Source organism: Papio anubis, chromosome 6 (genome assembly GCF_008728515.1).
Source record: "Papio anubis isolate 15944 chromosome 6, Panubis1.0, whole genome shotgun sequence".
Taxonomy (NCBI): domain Eukaryota; kingdom Metazoa; phylum Chordata; class Mammalia; order Primates; family Cercopithecidae; genus Papio; species Papio anubis.
The window spans coordinates 15284926-15307493 of record NC_044981.1 but is presented as its reverse complement, the minus strand read 5'-3'; the positions used below and the strand labels follow the sequence as shown (position 1 = coordinate 15307493).

The window sequence follows — 22568 nt, the reverse complement described above, 5'->3', positions numbered from 1 at the left end:
CTAAGATCTATGGACTTTCAATTACCATTTATAAAATCAAAAGAGAAAAAAAGGCTGGTGAGTGTTTAATAATCTGCATCATGAAGAAATTAAATATATCCCACTGGTTTAATACCACTAATTTTTGAAAATCAAACCCATGAAAATAGCAATATTCATGAGCCTAAGTGGTATGATACGCAGTTATATTCCAGTTCTTTAAATGGCAGTAGTAGTCAGTTTTGAACAGGAACTAGAATCTCCCCAGGCCCACAGTACCCCATGTGTTATTGGGACTTTGTGTAGAATTTCAAAAGGCCTTCTTGTCTACATTTATACACTCTCTCAAATATTACAGTATTGAAGAAACAAACAGAACATGATGGAAGATACCCTTTGGTAACAACAGCCTGTACCTGACTTGGACTATCTGTCAGTTAGAAAGCTGGTACCCCAAAGCGCAATGGAAAACAGCAAAAGGAGCAAGCACGTGGTAAAATGAGTGTACAAAAACTGCTGTGAAAATTACATCAAACCTAGACTAGCTTGAAATGAAGAGGCGGTGATCAGAAAAGTAGTGGCAGGGAATGAATGGAAAACCTTATTCTCTTCAAGGTATGTAAAAAGCATCCTCACATTAAAATGCATATCGATATAGAAAAAACATCCTTATAGAAACAGAATTATAAGGAAGCATTCTAAGATCTGACTTCTGCCAAAGTAACTCTAGGGCTCATGTTCCTATTGGTGACATAAGCCACTGCTCCATAGGAACCCCTGTGATTACAAGGTCAAATTTTATTCCATTATGCAGCACACTGACAATGCCTCTTCAGAGACATGATCTGTTAATGTACGATTTATTGTAATTAAGCAACACAGTTTAATGTCATCAAGAGGCTTTAATTAGAGAAGGCTACCGTGTCTTCACGCTGTCAGATCAATTCCTGTTTGCACAACCGGACAGACTTATGCATGCTCTGGGAACACCTCTGCATGTCCTGAGCAAGCCCTCCTCTGGGGTTATGGACTTCCACACACTAAGATGTCATATTTTAAAGGTTTGCCCACTAAATGTATTTTGTGAGTTCATCCAAACAAGTCTCGGGGCGGGGGGAGCACCCTTCTCTTCTCCAGAACATCCTAATAGATGGCTTCTTTGAAAAGATTGCAGCCTCAGTGTTAGGTTTCCCTGGCCCCAAGACTCCCTGGTCATTTGTATGTTATGGCACCAACTTTGAATTTCATTTCTGATCATGCATAACGCTATTCTCTTTCACCTATGTATTCCTGAACCAATTTGGCACTCAACTAGCTAGAATATCCGATGGTTGGATAAATAAGATGCAGAGTGTTCATACAATGTAAAGTTTTTCAGCAATAATAAGGAATACATTCCGGAAACGGACAGTGGTGATGGTTACACAACATTGCAAATGTTGTCAATGCCACCGAATTGTACACACAAAAAATGGTTAAAATGATAAATTTGGTGTTATGTGTATTCAACCACCATTTTAAAAACCGAAGGAGGAGGTTAGAAATGAAGTACTGATTCACGGAACATGGAGAAACATAATGCTAAGTGAAAGAAGCCATACACGTATGGTCACATAGCATACGATTCCATTTACATGAAGTGGCCAAAACAGGAATATCTAGTAACAGAAAGGACATTAGTGGTTGCCAGGGCCTGGGAAGAAATAGTAACTGATCAGTACAAGATTTCCTTTTGGATTGATGAAAATAGTCCACAATTACATAGTGGTAATGGCTTGCCCAACTGTGAATATACTAAAAAACACCAAGTTGTATATACTTTAAAAGGGTAAATTTTATGATGTGAGGATTACATTTCTATAAAGCTGTTATTGTTTCAAAAATAACAGAAGAATACGGGAAGAATCTTAAGAAACAAGGAGTAGACAACGAATGTATGTACTGAAAACTATTTTGGATTATTTATCAGGACAACCCCACACACAAGTAATTGTTCTCTTTCCAGCTCTGCAGGATCTAGACAAGTGAACTGTTCAGGTCTTACGACAACTTAGAGGGCCTATCAGACTGGCAGGAGCTCAAAGGGGACAGCTGGACCTACGTAAGTAGCACCCACCACAGCTGCCAGTTAATTTCTTTTTCTAAACACTGTGGTCTCTTCTCCTGGAGCTGCTGTACAGGCTTTTGTCACTATAATAAATATTCCTTCAGAAGTACAGGGAAGTTAGGAGTAATTTGGAACAGAGCTATTAAATACTGCTCTTTCTACACAATAAAGCTGTTTTGATACAATGCTGCTTTCAAATACCTGCCAGGTTAATGAAATGAAAATTAAGATTTGGTGTTAACACTGGGAGTTTTGGATGGTAACACTATTACATGACATATTCTAATTCATTACTAAAAGAACTGTGTGGCATGTTTGAGCTCCAGTTAATATTGAGATATATATAAAAATTAAATTCCTGAGGTAGATTGCTAATTTGGTTTTTCTCAGATAACCATTTGACATGCCTTGTAAATATTAATAAATTATCAATAGTTGTTTCTGCATAAAATTCTCATTCTTTGTCGGCATTTTTTCCTAGCCCATTCTAACCCCCCCGCCCTTCCTTCCTCACTCTGACATATGGTGAAGAGCAACTGGTTTCGAGCTTGGCACTGCGACTATTTTCAAGCAGCCTTTCTGAGGGCCTCAGTTCCTGCATCAAGCGTGCAGTTCTAATGGACTGCCTTAGCAGGCGTGCTACCAAATATCAAACAGAAGAATACAGTCCGGAAGTAGGGACAGTAAGTCTAGGATATTTTGTGTTAACTTATGAATTAGAATTTTCCATTTAATATTTTCAGACACTTGTTGATTTTAAGAAACCACGGAAAGGGAAACTGCAGAAGGAGGTCCCACCGTACTTTTTTTGAGATGGAGTTTCATTCTTGTTGCTCAGGCTGGAGTGCAATGGCGCAATCTCGGCTCACTGCAACCTCTGCCTCCTGGGTTCAAGCTATACTCCCGCCATCATACCCGGCTAATTTCTGTAGAGTTGGGGTTTCTCCATGTTGGTCAGGCTGATCTCGAACTCCCAACCTCAGGTGATCTGCCTGCCTCGCCCTCCCAAAGTGCTGGGATAACAGACGTGAGCTACTGCACCCGGCCCCCCACTGTACTATTAATTGAAGTCACAGCTTACATTAGGATTCACTTGCCCTTTGTGTCCTACATTCCACAGGTTTTGACAAATGCATAGTGTCATGGATTCCCCATTCAGTCTGGGGTATTTCTTAAAGCACTGCTCAAAAAGACAGTTTCCAGGCCGGGCGCGGTGGCTCACGCCTGTAATCCCTGCACTTTGGGAGGCCGAGGCGGGCGGATCACGAGGTCAGGAGATCGAGACCATCCTGGCTAAAACAGTGAAACCCCGTCTCTACTAAAATACAAAAAATTAGCCGGGCGCGGTGGCAGGCGCCTGTAGTCCCAGCTACTCGGGAGGCTGAGGCAGGAGAATGGCACGAACCCGGGAGGCGGAGCTTGCAGTGAGCTGAGATGGTGCCACTGCACTCCAGCCTGGGCGACAGAGTGAAGACTCCGCCTCAAAAAAAAAACAAAAAAGACAGTTTCCAGTACTATACTTCTGAGGGCACTCTATCTGTCTTCCTTCACCACTTCTGGCCTACAGATTTGTTTTGCTTTTTTTTTTTTTTAACATGTTTATTTTTGTTTAGTTTTGTTTTGTTTGAGGCAGGATCTCACTCTGCCACCCAGGCTAAAGTGCAGTGGTACGATCACGGCTGACTGCAGCCTTGACCTTCTGGCTCAAGCAATCCACCTACCTCAGACACCCAATTAGCTGGGATTAGAGGGTATGCCATCATGCCCAGCTAATTTTTGTATTTTTTTGTAGACACAGGATTTTACCATATTGCCCAGGCTAGTCTCCTGGGCTCCAGTGATCGAACTGCCTCAGCCTCCCAAAGTGCTAGGATTGCAGGTTTGAGCTATCACACCCAGGCTTTTTGCTTTATTAAATGAGTAGTTAATTCCTGAACTACTGCTCCTTTCACAAGACAATGAAGTCTAGTGAGATGTTCTTGTACTTAAGGACTACCTTAGGAAACAATTACTTAATTACAACATGTAACACTCTTTCCCAGAACCTGAAAAAAGTCACCTTTTAAAAACAGTGACAACTTTGAAGTATTCAGTCTCCCCAAGGCAGGAAAGTGAAGAATAGAAGGAGGACTTAAAACATATATATTTTAAGAAAGCTTTTGATGTGACTTTCCCAGTATTAAACAATACCTCTTAGCAATGATTGCATCTTTTGGCTGATTCACCAAGAATAACGACCGCACAGAGAAGTTTCTGGCTACACTATTTCCATTACACATTCTGGGAAGTGTTCAAAACATTAAATGTTTTGACCGTTTTCCGAATTTATACTCTATGCTTTTAATATATTAGAACTGATTTTTGAAATATATTGTCCCTTTAATAAACACCAGGCACTAATCTAAGATTGCCAACCTAAGTCATATTTCTGCTGGAAGAAAAAGTACACTGAAACAATTAACATTATTGGAAGAAAAAATGAAAAAAGAAGAGGGCAAAACCCACACACCATACTTCCTCCGGTAATGTGGTCGTGACCACTGTGTTGTATCAAACCCTGGCCACACAAGTGGATCAACTTAACCATTCCAGTGCTGGCGCAGGATGTGGACTCGGTGGTATTAATGAGAGCGCGGGCTTATAATGTAACCTCACCAGACCAAATAACCTCCTGGCCACACAAGTAGAAAATAATTAAAACAAGCACGATTCCAATTTAGCTTTGTAACCAGATGGTGAATGAAAAAGCAGACAAAGACTCGTTTTGTGAATAACCTGGGGAACAGCCCCTATAGTTTCTTTTAAAGTTACAGCCTGACTTGTGAAATCAAAGAGGAAAGGAAAGAATACAAAGGTTCTCACCAGAATTCACTCCTAGAGCACGTATATATCCTTTTCCTTAGGTCATGACCAGACATCACAACTCATTCCTTAAATGTATGTTAAGTTTAATCACAGTAAAAACCCAGAAACCCACTGAAAATTAAGTGGTGGCAAGAATCTGCTGAACATCTATTTCAATGTTGAGCTCTGAGCTGTATGTAAAGAAATATACGAGATGTGTTTTTTAAATCATCAGGACTACAAAACAACATGAGTCACCACCCAGATTCTACAAAGATCTTTCCCCAAAAACAGACAATATTTGCAACCTAACATAGACTCATGCCTTCTTTTTCCTCCCTTCAAGAATAAGGCATTTCATGGATGGGCAAAGGAAGAAAACATTTTAAAACCCAAAGGTTCCTAACTTCGCACAAGAACTCTGTCAGCAGTCTAGAAATGGGAAAATAAAATCCAAATGGCTGCCTGACCTTCACAGACTTAGACAGAGCGCATGCGGTTTAACCTGCTTATTAAAGATAAAAGCTCTCATTCATGAAAGGGAGACATTAACTAATCTGTGCATCCTCCAGTGGGGATAAGGACAGCGAAAGAGGCCATCATACGGTCCAGTACTCCTTGAGATTTACAGTGAGCTTGCCCTGAGTCAAACAGCAAAACTGTGAGCTAGTTTATTTCAGCACAATAATCAAACTTTTCTGTTAGATCCCAGCAGGATGTCAACTTTCCCTATAAACCCTACTCCTGCTCGCTGCTAGCAGCGGCTGACTTCCCCAGGCCCATCCCTCCCCAACCCACTCATTGCAGAATTAATCACAACCACAAAGCAGAAGAATCCCAGGCCAGAGTCCCAAGGGATAGTAAGATGATGACTAAGGAGGGAATTACAGGCCTAGGGTGATACCAAAATAATCCAAAAAAAAAGAAAAGAAAACCAACAAAAAAAATATTAAAGAGACATTTGTTTCTGCCTCATTCAATTTAAGCATCAACAAAGATTGTTTCTTTGGGTTCCTAAATCCTGTTTTTGACCTACTTTGCTTCCTTGAGACAATGGGTTTACAATAGGTGTACAGACGCTCATGTGGCCCCGAGGAAAAAAGAAGAATCTAGGAAAAAAAGCCCATTATGAGGATATTACATCTGAAGATCTAATGTACTTTTCTGACTTTTAGTGCTGGTCACCGTCCACAGGCTCCTTGAACAAGGGGGGGGGGTGCCATCCCCACACAGGTGGGGCCTCAGCAGCTAGGCATCTAAGGAAGGGCCCTTTGCACTCTACATACTTGACATGTACCCTTCCTGCAGCAAAACAATAGTCCACACCATATGAACATGTGCTGCACAGGTGTAAATGAAGTCACTGTGAATTTTAAACAGAGGAAGGTGTTTCTTGACCATGTGAATCTCTTACTTGAAGCCAGAGACACGCCGACTGTGTGGATGTTCTGAAGTCCGGAGTAAAGGAGACTTTGGTCCTGACTTTCACACTTACTATATTACACTGGGCAACCTAGATAAACAATTGTATACACCAAATTCTGCTTCTGGAACAACAGGAGTAAGCAGTCAATAAAATTTGGCAATGTTCTAAGCACCATACATCTAATCACTTAACCCTCCCAATGACACTAAATCATAGTAAGTTTTTCTATTACCTTCTATTTTCAGCATTTCAAGTAACTATAGGTATGAGGCACAGTAACTTGCAACCTGCAACAGCAACCTGCAGACACTGGTGTTATTAGGAATTGCAAGTAATACATGTAAAGCGTATCATCCTGCCCAGTGCCTGGCACACAGTGGGTGCCCAGTAAATAGTAGCTTTACTATGTTTTGGAGAATTTGGAGATCCTGTTCACAAGCTCTATCGCTACCTGAATTCCATACAGGTGACTTTGTGGGAGTGATCTTTGCTTCTTCGGAGCTCAAAACACTGTAAAGTAAGGGTATTTAGGAGCTGCAAGGCTGGAAAGCCCTACCAGGGGTGTTGCAAGACACTGACCCTTCAAATTCCCCTCCTGGTTCCCTTCATGAACTCTCACACAGGCGAGAGTCTTCCATTGCACCAATATTTATTGAATAGCTACATGTCCCGGGCCTGTAATAACTATTCACTGGCAATTCACTAAGAAGGTGAATCAAAGGTGGCTAGGCTGGCGATAGTAGGGTTCTCTGAAAAGAAACAAGATACTGTATAATGTGTGTGGAGACAAATACGAACGAGGTACACACCAGAGCTACTCCAACATGGAAAATGCGTCTAAGCGGGGAATGAAAAACGCTTCACAGAAGTAGTAACATTGAGTCTTGAAGGATGAGAATGTGAAAGTAAAGAGGGCAGAGACCGTGTTTCAGTCCAGTTCACAACCAAGCCCATTCATCTGCTGCTTGGATTTATTCTTTTTATAAAGACTGTCCTAGAACCAAATTTCTATAGCTCTGCTGTTTTACCCCAGAGATTGCTACGTGCTCTTCTTTCCAAGGCTTCCTGTGTCCTTTATGACCTCTCTCCCTCATTCCTAGTCCTCTCTACTCCTCCCCACCATCCAATGGCAGCATGCAGGGACACGCGCGCACACACACACACACACCCCCCCACACCCACACAAAGTTCCAGAATGGAAGGGATGGCAGCCTAATGCAGTATCACTCACATTTACACCTGCCCGAGATGCCACCATCAGATCTCCCCCTCGTGGCCTCACAAAGTAAGGTGAACATTACTCATGTTGCAGAGTTATGCCTTGAGACTGATAAGGGACTAAAATATGAAAATGTGCAGGAGTGAGGTGGAGGCTAGTCAAAAGGCGACTACGCAGCGAGCTATGATCGCGCCACTGCACTCACTCCAACCTGGGTGACGGGGCAAGCCCCTGTCTCTTAAAAAAGAAAAAAAAGGAACCTAGAAGTTATCATTTTTATTTGTCTATTTAAAAAATAAATTTCCAAAAAAGAAACAGCACCAACCCCCAAAAAGGGAAAGAGGAAGGAGCCTCACAGAGTAAGAGAGAAAACGGGAGAAAAAAACATCCCAAAGCAAAACCCATCAGCCGTGTTTCAGGTCGGGCCCAAATGTTGCTGCCAGATTAAATGACCCACCTGCACTCTCAAAAGCTGTGGCCCTTGGAACAAGTGACCTCATTTATCCTCAAGAACAACAAATTAAAGGGAGAGAGAGATTAAAGACTAAAAACATGTTTTATCAACCCAACCAGTATCAATGTAGAGCCCTTATTTTAAAACATGAGACTGACAGTAGGGGAAATCTGAACACCTGACTCATTATGTCATCAGTATCATGGGTATGTTGTCTCTAAATAGAATTCACAGCTTTTAAAAATACTGCGCCGGGCGTGGTGGCTCACGCCTGTAATCCCAGAACTTTGGGAGGCCGAGGAGGGCTGATCACTTTAGGCCAGTAGTTTGAGACCAGTAAGGCCAACATGGTGAAACCATGTCTCTACTAAAAATACAAAAATTAGTCGTGTGCAGTGGCACACACCTGTAGTCCCAGCTACTTGGGAGACTGAGGCATGAGAACTGTCTGAGCCTGGGAGGTGGAAGTCGCAGTGAGCCAAGATTGAGCCACTGCACTCCAGCCTGGGTGACAGAGCCAGAATCTGTCTCCAAAAAAAATAAAAACATTAATACTGACACGCCAGGCATGGTGGCTCACTCCTGTAATCTCAGCACTTCGGAAGGCTGAGGCATGGGGCCAGGACTTCAAGGCCAGCCTGAACAACACAGCAGGACCCCATCTACAAAAAATAAAAATTAGCTGGGCATGGTGGTGCACACATGCGGTCCTAGCTAGTGAGAAGGCTGAGGAGAGAGGATTGCATAAGCCCAGGAGTTTGAGGTCACAGTGAGCTATCATGGCACCACTGAACTCCACCGTCTCCATCTCCCACCCCCCAAAAAAAGTCTGAGATTTGCTTCACTTAAAGGTGTAAATGAAGCAAAATTCACCATGACTTGATACTTCTGCAATTAGAGGCTGCATAGAAGTGTAGCACATATTTTCAGGACTCAAAAAAGTTATTGTTTACCTGGGTTTCATATACACATTGATATTCACCATACTAGAAATTAAAACAAATTTTATATTAATTCATTTAGAAAATTATACAACCATTACATGTTAAAGAAAATTTTTATGAAAATTGTATTTTACAAATTGAAAAAGTTGTGAGAAAAGTGGCACTTTCCACTTATTTGCAAATATCTTTAATATCTGGCTTAACAGGAGTCAACACAGTTCTCCTAACTCAATTCAATCTGATGCAATATCACATATCATGTAGTAACTGGAAAGCCCCACTGCACATTTGTGAGAAAATGAAGAAAACAATGTCTCAGTTTTTACCACGGTACTGCTTTTCACCTTGGAAACTCCCAGGAAGGGACTATGATCTACGGATCCCTAGATGACAGTTTGAGAACCGCTGTGATGGAGCAAAGTCTACGGCAGTAAACGAGAATTTCCTTGACTTGGCAAGAATTCTATGGTCCTCTTTATTGAGGTGAAATCAAAGTCCCAAGTTGACAAAAAGAGTATCATGTCACCCCTGAACACCCTCCAGCACAACACATCGTCATGAAGAAAGGGTCTCTGTGTAGCATGGACTGGTCAAAGGACCCTCAGACATTCCCACAGCTAAATTCAGGACGAGCTGTGAATGTTCAAAGATGTACTTTCTAGATTGCTGATCACTAATAGTAAATCAATATGCTGCGTCTCTTCACAAGCAATTTTCTTCTAAATGAAATGGGGGGGGGGGGGAGAAGGATAGATTACAGTATAACACAGAGAGAGAGGCTAAGCTGAAATTGTTTCAGTTGTGTCTGTGCACACACACAGGCACACAGAAATACTGGGTCTCAATTCAAAAGTTCTTATTGCAAATAAAAGTCAAAATTAACAATAACACAATTCCCTCAGGGACAAGGTATAGATTATCAAAGTTTTTATAAAGAAAGACAATGGGAAGAAAAACCATGTTTGAAGAGAAAGTAAAGGTGGTGACTAAATTACATTTAAAAAAATCAAGTTTTGAAATTGTGTTATGGTCTTCATTTAAAAAAAAAGAAAAAGAAATTATACGCACACACGAATACACAGAAAAACTCAAAAAGCATGTCCTCCAGCAAGGTATTAGGCAGGCTGAGTACAACTTACTCCTTTATTCCTTTCTGGGCTGTTGAAATTCTTTCACAAAGGTCAGGGGTTGCTTTCAGAGTTTAAAACAACAACAACAAAAGACATTTCTTTTTTTTTTTTTTTAAATAACAAAACACCTCTGACCCATACTTTGCTCCAAACAAATATTAACTCAAAAAGCAGTTGGTGGGAGTGGTGGCTCACACTTGCAATCCTAGCACTCTGAGAGGCCGAGGCAGGAGGATCACACTTGAACTCAGTTGTTTGCAACGTGCCTGGAAAACAGAGCACGGCTACAAAACTACAAAAAACACAAAAATTAGCCAGGCACGGTGGTGCATGCCTGTAGTGCCAGCTACTTGGGAGGCCTGAGACAGGAGAATTGCTTGAACCCAGAAGGCGGAAGCGGAGATTGCAGTGAGCCTCCAGCCTGATCAAAGACTGTCTTTAAAAAAAAAAAAGAAAGGGGGGAGGGATTGCATTGGGAGTTATACCTGATGTAAATGACGAGTTGATGGGTGCAGCACGCCAACATGGCACAGGTATACATATGTAACAAACCTGCACGTTATCCACATGTACCCTAGAACTTAAAGTATAATAAAAAAAAAAAAAAGAAGAAGAAGAAGAAAAAAAAAAGGAGGGGGGGTCATACTGCTCACTTTGGCAGCTCATATATTAAAACTGGAACATTACAGAGAAGATAACATGGCCCCCGTACAAAGATGACATGCAAATTCGTGAAGCTTTTCTTTTTAAAGTTATCACGAGCAAACTGGGGAGAAAAAAATTATAAAACTCCAAGAGGAAACACGAGATAATCCTTCCAATCTTGGGTTATAGAAATATTTCCTAGGACACAAAAAGGACAAATGATAATACCTTGGGCTTCGTAAGTTTTTTTTTTTCTTTTGAGATGGAGTCTCGCTCTGTCCCCCAGACTGGATGGAGTTTGAGTGCAGTGGCAAGATCTTGGCTCACTGCAAGCTCCGCCTCCCAAGTTCATGCCATTATCCTGCCTCAGCCTGAGTAGCTGGGACTACAGGCGCCCGCCAACACGCCTGGCTAATTTTTTGTATTTTTAGTAGAGATGGGGTCTCTCCGTGTTAGCCAGGATGGTCTTGATCTCCTGACCTCGCGATCGGCCTGCTTCGGCCTCCCAAAGTGCTGGGATTACAGGCATGAGCCCCCGCGCCCCGTCTTTTTTATTTTTTGACAGAATCTTGCTCTATCGCCCAGGCTGGAGTGCAGTGGCACGATCTCAGCTCACTGCATCTTCTGCCTCCAGGGCTCAAGTGATTCTCACGCCTTGGCCTCCGGAGTAGCTGGGATTACAGCGCATACCACCACACCCAACAAAAGGAACGTTCTTTTAAAGGCAATGTTAAGAAACGTTACCAGCTGACTTGTGTCACCTAAAAAGTCTTATGCTTAAGTCCTAACCCCTAGTACCTCGGTATGTGACTGAATTTGAAGATCTGAAGTAAAAGGACATCACTAGGGTGGTCTCTGAGCACTGTAAGTTCAAGACAAAAGATGACAAGCTTGCTGTCAAGGGAAAAGCACCAACGAGAGATGGCTGAGGTATCTGATTGGAAGCCTTCCCTTGGTTTTACTGCTGGGGCAGTAGGGAGTCGTCCACATATCTCTGAAGAGGGCAGGATTTTCCGGTGCTGTAGCACACCCAGGCAGGGCTAGGGTGAGTCACACACACACACACACACACACACCCAGCTCATTCCTGTGATTGTAAGACAGAAAAGGAAAGAACAAGACACAGCTAATCCTACACAGTTCAGATATGCTTAATGGATACAGAAGCCAACACAGGAGAAATGCATTTGGGAAACCAGGCTGTGCCTGCCCGCCTGGCAGGCAAAAGCCCACCACCCACACAGATCTAAGAGGTTTCTTACCACAGAGTGGAAAAGAAAAACAGTCAGAATGAATGCGTCAGGAAACCTACAACCAGAATGTTGTGAAGAAAAGTAACCTACAGTCCTGGTGTTTGCTACCTTAGCATTTACTAGAATGAGCCTGCTGCTACGACCAAATTGCATACAGTCCAATCTCAAATGAACCAGATAATTCAGAACAGCTTGGAATTTTTCTCTCTGGTTTAAGAGTATGCTGTTATGTTTATATTATGGTTATGCCTAATATTCTGGAATCTGGAATTCAGGGGGAAAGTACTATTTTGTTTGAAGACATAATTTGGAAGTAGTTTAGGAAATCAACTATCCCCTCTTCTCTATCCTGAAATCTCCCCTACTGCTACCCCCAGGTTTACCAACTCCTCATACAAAACGTCACCCCCAAAATGAGCTGTTGGCTCCCTAATTTGCTGTTTGGCTAAATCACTTAAAGAGAGAAGTTCTGGGTCAGCCAGTGGCTTAGTACAGATATTCCCTGACTCCTGGCTAAAACTATGGCCCAGGTATTTGGGTTTAGACAAATCCCCAAAATCTAAGCATTTCTCATGTCATTAAAATTCATTAAATCCTTGCAGGGTAGGTAGATGCTACCAGTATCTCCCACTTTGAAAAAAACGAATCAGGCAAGAATGTTACTTAAAGCAAACACCTAGCCAGTGTATCCAGTGCTTCCTGTACACAGACAAAACACACTGGGTGATAAAACATTTCATAGGCACTTGAAAATCAATAACTGGTCTAGAGAGCGATGAATAGTGAATATGGCTTCCGTAGCTAGGACTACAGGAGTGTGCCACCATGCCTGGCGAGTGCCCTCTAACCAGGTCTTGGAATCAGAAGCACAGAAGACTGTGCACCTTTTCCTCACTCTTATTGCTCCTTGAAAACTAAGCTCCAACAAATGATGCTATGATTCTACATGCCTTTTTGGATATTTGAAATTACAATTACGTGTTTTTCATCCTCCCAAACAGGAGCTATGCAGATTTCCCATTCTCCCATCAACCACTAGACACTAAATCTAATCCTTAAAGAATTCTTCCAGGCCAAGTGCAGTGGGTCAGACCTGTAATTCCAGCTCTTTGGGAGGTGGGCAAACAACAAGGTCAGGAGTTCGAGGCAAACCTGGCCAGCAGGGTGAAACCCCATCTCTACGAAAAATACAAAAAATTAGCTGGGCGTAGTGCCAGGCGGTGTAATCCCAGCTACTCGGGAGGCTGAGGCAGGAGAATTGCTTGAACCCGGGAGGCGAAGTTTGCAGTGAGCCGAGATCACACCACTGCACTCCAACCTCGGCGACAAAGTGAGACTCCATCTCAAAAAAAAAAAAAAAAAAAAAAAAAAATTCTTCCAATTAGAAAATTAGAGGCCGGGCGCGGTGGCTCAAGCTTGTAATCCCAGCACTTTGGGAGGCCGAGACGGGCGGATCACGAGGTCAGGCGATCGAGACCATCCTGGCTAACACGATGAAACCCCGTCTCTACTAAAAAAGATACAAAAAACTAGCCGGGCGTGGTGGCGGGCGCCTGTAGTCCCAGCTACTCCGGAGGCTGAGGCAGGAGAATGGCGTGAACCCGGGAGGCGGAGCTTGCAGTGAGCCGAGATCGGGCCACTGCAATCCAGCCTGGGCGACAGAGCGAGACTCCGTCTCAAAAAAAAAAAAAGAAAATTAGATGCTTTTCTAACTCACACTCTATTATTGAAGTCTTCAAAGAAAGTATTTGTTGTTTGTACTTGTTAACTTACTTAGCCACTGACCCAAAGAAGAGTCAAGCAATTGGTTTGTAAATACGAGGAGAAGCTGAAGGAAATGTTTTCTAATGACAAGTTATGAAACAGATAAATCTCTTGACAGTCACAGTCTTTGGTTCTGAATAGAGAACTTGATTTCACTGCCACCCACATTTAAGAAACAGAGCAGAAGTAATAAAAAGCTACAAACCATGTTTCAAGGCCCAATCAAAAAGGTTTACTAACTTGTTAAATATTTCCTGGTCAAACATAATTCAAATTGCAGGTTTCCATTAATGAAATATGTGCCGTAATTAATATTCGAACACACTCATGTTAGTTCATTAGTTCATAGCCTCACACAGTGGACAACTCACAAACAACTATTAATAATTTCATGATTTTTCTTTGTGATGTAAAAAAATGACATTCCCTTTATCCCCACAAGAAGGTGTATGATTATACTGATATTAAAACTTAATATATCATAACTTGGCACAGGGCCAGGTGTTTTGTAATTGATAACACTAAGTAATCAGACTGCTGAATTCTTGCACAGACCTAGTTATTTTCTTCCTAAAATCCTTTTAAGTTCCTGGCATTTTCAGTCTGCTCACAACATACTAACTACTGCAAAATACTACTTGTAATAACGAAATCGTTCATATGATACCCTGCCTCCCATTCCCAAATTAGAATTCTACCATTTCATAAAACTCCCAAACAAGATGAATAAATGCGCCAATATCACAAAATTACTACAAACTCAAAGACATATTTCACATGCAAGTTTCTCTCTCACACACACACACACACACACACACACAGAGAGAGAGAGAAAGAGAGAGAGAGAATGAATCATATTCTTGCATGGCGATGGCTGAAAATACTATAGCTTGGTCTCTAATTTACATATATTGCATACAAAAATGAGTTAGAGACCATATGGTTAACTCCACAAATGAAATATAGTAATTATTTCTTATATTATCCTTTCTGAATAACATTTAATCTAGCTACTAAAGGATTCCTGATTAGATAAGAAGGAAACATTTGGATCATTAGCTATACAGTTTCATCTTCTTTAAGAACTGCATTGTAATGAATACCAGATGAATTTAAAGTACAGTAGGTTTCAAAATAAACTACAAATCACATTTACGTACGCTTTTGATAATGAATAGTCAACATTTCACCTTCTACTTCAACCCACTTACATGACAGAATCCCCCAAAGCTACCAATCCACTCTAATTTGTGTAAAGTACAATCACTGAGTTTCTTAAATATATTTTCCTATTCTCACACTTACATTCTATGAACTACCTAATTAAATGCAAAGTCTTCCTCTTTTCAACCGGTTATGATGGAAAAGAAACAGAGTTAACCCATCTTGAATTACCGGCTTATAACCAACACCTTACCTTCATCTTAACTGAATACTAAGTCTTTGGAATTGTAGAGGACATTAACACTGTAATATATTTTCCATTCTCTTCACCAGCTTCCACAACCACAGTCTCTACTAGTAAGTTTTTGTTGGATACTGATACACACAGATCAGAAGCTATTCGGCTCACCATGGTAAATATTTGAAGCATACTAATAAAACAATGGAAGAAACAGGCGAGATCAAAGTAACCAGGTTCTACTAATATAGCCTTGTCTACTTAAAATTGCTTGCATTTACATAGATACCCTCCCTAACAAGGGTGTGACTGAAATATCTCAGTGCTTAGCTCCAGCTCAAATAAGGAAAGAGTCAAGGGGCTGAACTTCTCTGAAATCAAAAGGTAAATGATGCGGTGAAGCAAGAAGCCTTGATGACTGCATCAAATTTGCATAATTTGTACCCACCAATTTTTTTAATTTACATAATCTGCAACCATTGATTAGGTAGTTTTTCATCATATAAAGTTAAAGGGCCATCCTCAGGTTAGAGTCTTCCTGCTTCTCCCTCAAACACAGATCTCATTTCCTAATTGTGTTCCAGAAACTATGGACAGACCAGATCCAGTGGCTCACACAGGTAAAGGCCTAAGCAGATGATTCACTTGAGGACAGGACTTCAAGACCAGCCTGGCCAACATGGTGAAACCCTGTCTCTACTAAAAACACATACACAAAAAAATTGGTAGAGCACAGTGGTGCACTTAGGAGACTGAGGCACAAGAATCGCTTGAACACGGGAGGCAGAGGTTGCCATGAGCTGAGATCACACCACTGCACTCCAGCCAGGGCAACTGGCTTGAGGGAGACTCTGTCTCCAAAAAAAAAAAAGAAAAAGAAAAAGGAAAAAGAAACACAGAAATTCCATGTCACTCAGACACAAAATGGCCACTGCAGAACCACAGAGAGGAAAAAGTTATAAAAGATATGCTGTCAGAGCCACTCTTTTAAAATTATTGTTCGAGGCAGCACAACTTCTCATTGGTCCGCCAACTTCAAACCTTGCCATGTTTCAAGACAGAATGAAACATCTGTGCTTGTCTAATGAATCTCTTTGATAATTTATAGCATTCCAAGCATCTTATATACATATGAGAGACAGACAGCATCCTCTCTCCCCCCAAGAAAGTGAATAAGCCATAAAAGCTAGCCATCCTACTCACTTTCTCTGTAACTACAAAGGGCCCAATTTTATTTTTCATCTGCTACCCTAGAAAACTGATTGGACTGAATGTCTAGGCTGCTTCCTTATGTCCTTTTAATAAAGCCAGCCACAGTAAAGAAAACAGAAATTAGCGGGAAGTGCAGAGCTCTTTACCACTGGGATTCACAGCAGCCTTTGGACAAGCCATTATGGTTGTCTGGCTCCAGCCCTCTTCCCAATAACCACCACCCCCTTTCTCGCCTACCCCACACCACCCTCCAAGATCAAAAGCAGCACTTACTGTTTATAACATCCTGAGCAATCCCGGAATCTCAAGAGGCTTTTGTTGCCTTTCCCACCCCTCATTGTTTCTGCTCCAAAAAATGTTTTTTAATGAGACAAGCCAGTCCTGAAACAGTCACACCAGTGAATCCGGCCTGCCTCAAATGACAACCCTCTGTGATGCCTTGTAAGGAAAGGGGAGGGGGGGTGCCTCCAGTGAATGTCAGAAGAAGAGCGTGTGGTTCCCAGCCTGCTCACTCCCAGCAACTGCACAGTTGTGGGGCTGCAAAGGCAGCTTTTCTCCAGGTGGTAGCAACCACCATCACCAAAGCATAAACAAAAAACAACAAAAACCGGAAGTTCTTCCTGGACAAAGACCTGCCTGTTGCATGTAGACAACTATGTGCCTCATCCCCCTGCACCTCACTGCTGTCTCCCTGTCCTTCACCGATCGCCTACATCTAATATGCTGTCTGGATCCACGTGTCCTCCAGCTGGGCCTTGGAGTTCAGCTTTCTCCTTGAAGTTTAAACACAGATGGAGAAGTCCTATTTGTTTAATCTTTTATTTATTTATTTATTTATTTAGCAGAGTTTTGCTCTTGTAACCCAGGCTGGAGCACAGTGGCGGGATCTCGACTCACTGCAACCTCCGCCTCCCAGTTTCAAGTGATTCTCCTGCCTCAGCCTCCCCAGCCGCTGGCATTACAGGCATGCGCCACCACGCTTTAATCATTCTTATTCTCACAGCTAATATATTCACTAATCTGGAGCAAACTCAAAACCTAGCAACTTCAGTGAACCCCAGTGCCAAGGCAAACAGACTAGCCTCTGCCTCCCTGTCCGTCCTCACCTCATCTGCTGGAACTTGCAGGCACTGCTGGCCAGCAACAAGCACAGCAAAAGAGGGGAGACCTAAATACACCAGTTTTGTGGGAGCAGGTCTGGTAGTAAAGAAACAAACCCTGGAGGGATGGGCTCTCCACACCTCAGCTGTGTGCAACGCCACCCAAGGGTACATCTACCCTGAAGATGAAGGGTGTGGAGCTAAAACAAACACCCAGACAGTCACAGCATTTTCTGACACTCAAAATTCTCAACAAGAGAAACTCCAACTAAAACCCAAAAAAGACATTTCAGAACCAGCACCCCCGAGACGCAAGAGGGTACCCTCTGGCGGTGGATTATGGACCCAACAGTTAGTTATGGACACAGTAAGCACTCAGGTACCTTTGGGGAAAACTCACTTTTACTGATTAAGTTCAACCTCACTTTAAGTTCAAGAGGCAAAACTCCAGGTTTACTGAAGTAAAAGGTAAAAATTTCCTAGGGAGTTTTGGGGGAAATTTCTCTTACCACAATGTTGGTTGAATACCCCAGATTTCAAACAAAACTGTATTTCTACCTGCAAACCTATGCATCACCTTTAAATGACTCTCAGTTACACAAAACCATAACCATAACCACCTCGGGAAATCAAACTATTATCCTAAATGAGACTTGCATTTTCCTGCAAAACAGAAAAAACTGTCACGCTGATATCGTCTGTTAGGTTTCAGATCGATTATTTTTCAACTGGTCCTCAGAGCTATTTCTTACCCCTTTCTCAAGGGGATTTCACAGAGGGACAGGAAGAAATTATTTCTGATGAAAAAAAGTCTACTGCTAAATAGATAAAATCAAATTAAGGACATGCACCAATGTACCATTTCTGGTTCTGATGGAACGAGAAGCACAAAATCACAACCCATTATACTCAAGACTGTCTACAAGAGATTCATTCTAGGCCGGGTGCGGTGGCTCAAGCCTGTAATCCCAGCACTTTGGGAGGCCGAGGCGGGTGGATCACAAGGTCAGGAGATCGAGACTATCCTGGCTAACATGGTGAAACCCCGTCTCTACTAAAAATACAAAAAACTAGCCGGGCGCGGTAGCGGGCGCCTGTAGTCCCAGCTACTCGGGAGGCTGAGGCGAGAGAATGGCGTGAACCCGGGGGGCGGAGCTTGCAGTGAGCCGAGATCGCGCCACTGCACTCCAGCCTGGGAGACACAGTGAGACTCCGTCTCAAAAAAAAAAAAAAAAAGAGATTCATTCTAGACCACACATACACTAACCCCACAGCAACCCTATAACAAAGGTACTATTATCCATTTTACACCAGCAACTTGAAGCACAGGCTGGCTAAATGACTTGCCCAAGGTCATTCCACAGAGAGAGCTGAGATTCAAATCCAGAGTGTCTGGCCATAGCCATCTATTAACCAAATCACACTGCTTTCAAAGCTGTGTTAAAAACAATAGCTGTGGGCCAGGTGTGGTGGCTCACGCCTGTAATCCCAGCACTTCAGGAGGCTGAGACAGGAGGATCATCTGACGTCAGGGGTTTGAGACCAGCCTGACCAACATGGTGAAACCCCGTCTCTACTAAAAATACAAAAATTAGCAGGGCATGGTGGTGGGCGCCTGTAATCCCAGCAATTTGGGAGGCAGAGGTTGCAGTGAGCTGAGATCGCACCACTGCACTGTTGCCTGGGCGACAGAGCCGGACTCTATCCCAAAAAAAAAAAAAAAGAAAGAAAGGCAAGAACAGTCCAAAATGTCTTCACTTCTAACCAGCACAAGCATGAGGACTACTGTCCTCAGCAACCAACCTCACAATGATTAAAGACATAATCTTCATTATGAAGCACTCCTAACTGGCCACCTCTGTAGGGTAGCAACTAAACCTGAGAAAGCAGCACAGAATCTGGCCAGGTATGGTGGCTCACGTCTGTAATCCCGACACTTTGGGTGGCTGAGGTGGGCAGACCACTTAACTTCAGTTCATAAAACCCTGTCTTTACTAAAAATACGGGTGCCTGTAGTCCCAGCTACTAGGGAGACTGAGGCAGGAGAATCACTTGAACCCGGGAGGCGGACAGAGGTTGCAGTGAGCAGAGATCGTGAAACTGCACTCCAGCCTGGGCAACAAAGACCCCATGTCAAAAAAAAAAAAAAATAGAATCTGTATTTCACATATGTTTTCAAGCCAGCAGACCCCACTTCAGTGGTACTTTTCGTATTAGTTGAGAAAATACTTAAGATAACATTTGTGGGAGGAAAAAAAAAAAAAGGAAGCAGGACCCGTGTAAACTATGTTCTAATCTTGGTTCCAGCTTATGTCCTCAGTCACTGGGGAATCAATCTGAAGACAAAGAATTTGGAAGTCATCATTTTCTTGTTTCATAAATTTGAGAGCCATAAGAAACTCATTTCTGAAGTCACTAATGAACGTACTAAATGTATGGACGGCACATTGCGCCCAGTTAGCACACACTACAGGACTTGCTTGCTTCATTAATACACTTTCCCAGTTCTGCTAACAATTTTAACAGACCTCTCAAGTTGAAAAAACATAAGACAGAATTGGGCGAAACACCACTCATTTATTTTGGTAACTTCAGGACAACCACAATTTCTGAGGATTTGCAGCCTAAAAGCGACTTGAAGCAGCTGAAGATATTTCACTTTTTTGACCGTATCTCATCTCAATTATTAAGGTATTGCAGTCACACTCTAGATACATGACTACTTCTAAATATGTAAGTTTTCTGAGTTAAAATGGCAGACTACGAACTTGACCCTATGGTTTACTGACTACATTATGATTCCCACATTAAAGATCAAAGCTATATGAGACAGACTGGAGTTCTCCAAGACAAGGCAACAGGTCACATAAATCTTGGAAAGCCAGCTGATATAGGTGGGCATCAATCTTGCTAATTCATCCATCATGGGTTCAAACAGCATTCTAAAGGGACACAGCTCTCCTACCTCTCCTGTCTCTCTCTCATCCTCCCTAGTCCTGTAGATTGTCTACTACCTGGCATCTGAAGGAAGTTTGCAATAAAAACATGTCTAAACTCTTCTTTCTGGCAGAATCAATTTACTTATACACAATGAGAATTTTTGGATAAGCATGCTGCTCTATTTCCTTTAGTTCTTTATTAATATAGGTACTATTTATTATGTAAAAATTATTTCTAAGGCAAAATACTCTTCAAAACATATTGCTGAGGATACTATATTTCTTGATTTTAGAAAATGCATAATCCAAACCTGATTTTCCAATACATAAAAGTATGGAATGCTTCACAAATTTCCATGTCATACTTGCATACGGGCCATGCTAATCTTCTCTGTATCATTCCAATTTTAGTATATGTGCTGCTGAAAGGATCATTCTTCTGTTTCTTCTGAAAGGCTTTTCTACAGTGGCAACCCCGACTAACCACACCAGGCTACGTATGTGTATATTTTTTGAAGTAGTCGGGAAACCAACAGTAATAAAGGCAATTTATAATAATTTATACTAATTATTGCTGCCCATTCATTTCACAATCCCCAAACCTTCTCTAACCTACAGGGTCTACCTCTGGCATCTATGTACCATGGATTGTCTGTGACACTGTTCCAATGCAAGTTCCCTCTCTCCTCTAATTCAAGAGACCTCAACTGTATTTCCAGGGTTCTGTCCGCTTCTATACACAAGCACCAAACTGATTAAACTATGTCTAATGTATGATTTATAACTAGCTCCTAATGTCATTTTTTAAAACTAAGCCCTGCCTATAAGAACTCTAACACCACAAATTACAATTTGAATGACAGCAAATTTCAAAATGCTATTTACTTATTATTCATTCTTATAACAAATATTTAAGTACCACATTCCAGGCACTGTTCCAGGTGCTTGAGGTAAATTTATGAGCAAGATTAACCTCAAGAACAAAAAGATTCTTGCTCTTCATTTTTTAAAATTATTATATTATTACTTTATATTCTAGCAGAGATAAGGTATTGGTAGTAGTGGCAAATGTTATAAATAAATGAGTAATTTGACAGAATCCCAGGAGGAGAGCACAGGACTGGGGGAAACAGGAGCCACAGCAACCTGCAGAGTGGATCAAGATTATTGTGAATACAGCCTCTGCCATCCACTACCTGAACACCTTAAACCCATCCCCTTGACCTTATCTATGAACAGCAGCACTGTTCACAGCTACCCAGAATTAGAAAGACTCACATCAGGACACCTTGGGCCTTGGGCCCAGATGTAGTATTTTCTCCCTAAATGAAGAGATAAAAACAAAAGCAGCACCTCCATGAGGGCTTCCGGACAGCCATGGGCCAGCAGAAGGTATAAGGATATTCGGGGAGAGACAGGCCAAAGATAATTACCAATGTCTACTCTCCTAGGCCCAGGGCAGGAATCATCTGCCACTAGGAGAAGAGGCTTAGACGACAGATGTATTTAAGATCGGAAAAAAATCTCCCCAAGCGAGAAGAAATTCATTTTCTAATAAGTGGTGCTTAAAATGCAGTTAAGTCCACAAGTTTCTATACATCAACCAGAGAGTGTTTCCACCAAGACTTCCTGTTCTTTTCCAGATTTGCAAGTCAAAACACTAATGCCACAAGAAAAATACACCATTTCTGAATCCATACCGCATGCTGCAAATTCCACAGCGCTCTCAAGGACAGCATGTTGCCGCGGCACCAACATCCTGCCTGCTTAGACGTGAACAGCAACCCTGGCTCAGCTCAGTGTTGGCAGCAGACTTCCCAGAAAAGCTGGCACTCTTCAAAATGGGAAGTCACCAATAAAGAGGCACAAATGCAAGACCCTGTCCGTACTGCTTGTGCAGTACCTCCTAGGGCTTGGGGAGTTGGGACATGTAGTGACTATAAACCCAGGCTACCCAACCCCAAGCTCCAAACACTGGTTCTCAGCCACAGCGCTTTCTTCATACAACTAAAAACAAGATGTTACAGTGTACATACTCAGGCACACACAGCCAATAGAATGGGACTTTCTCATCCATGAAAACTGAGATTTTCCTGTTTCCTTAGGGTGCCATGGCTCCTTGCTATTCTAAGTCAACATATTCTCTCCCT

The 22568-nt window shown here is 42.1% G+C and overlaps 1 protein-coding gene and 2 non-coding genes across 6 annotated transcripts in view; 1 reads left to right on the top strand and 2 right to left on the bottom strand.

The window, feature by feature from the left end:
* JARID2 (jumonji and AT-rich interaction domain containing 2) overlaps positions 1–22568 on the bottom strand; it is a 281067-nt gene that overhangs the window by 191067 nt on the left and 67432 nt on the right. The window lies entirely within an intron of this gene.
* Positions 10749–10854, top strand: LOC116275525. The gene has a single exon (XR_004184650.1). It is a non-coding gene; the product is annotated as a U6 spliceosomal RNA (small nuclear RNA).
* LOC116275485 lies at positions 20747–20850 on the bottom strand. The gene has a single exon (XR_004184618.1). It is a non-coding gene; the product is annotated as a U6 spliceosomal RNA (small nuclear RNA).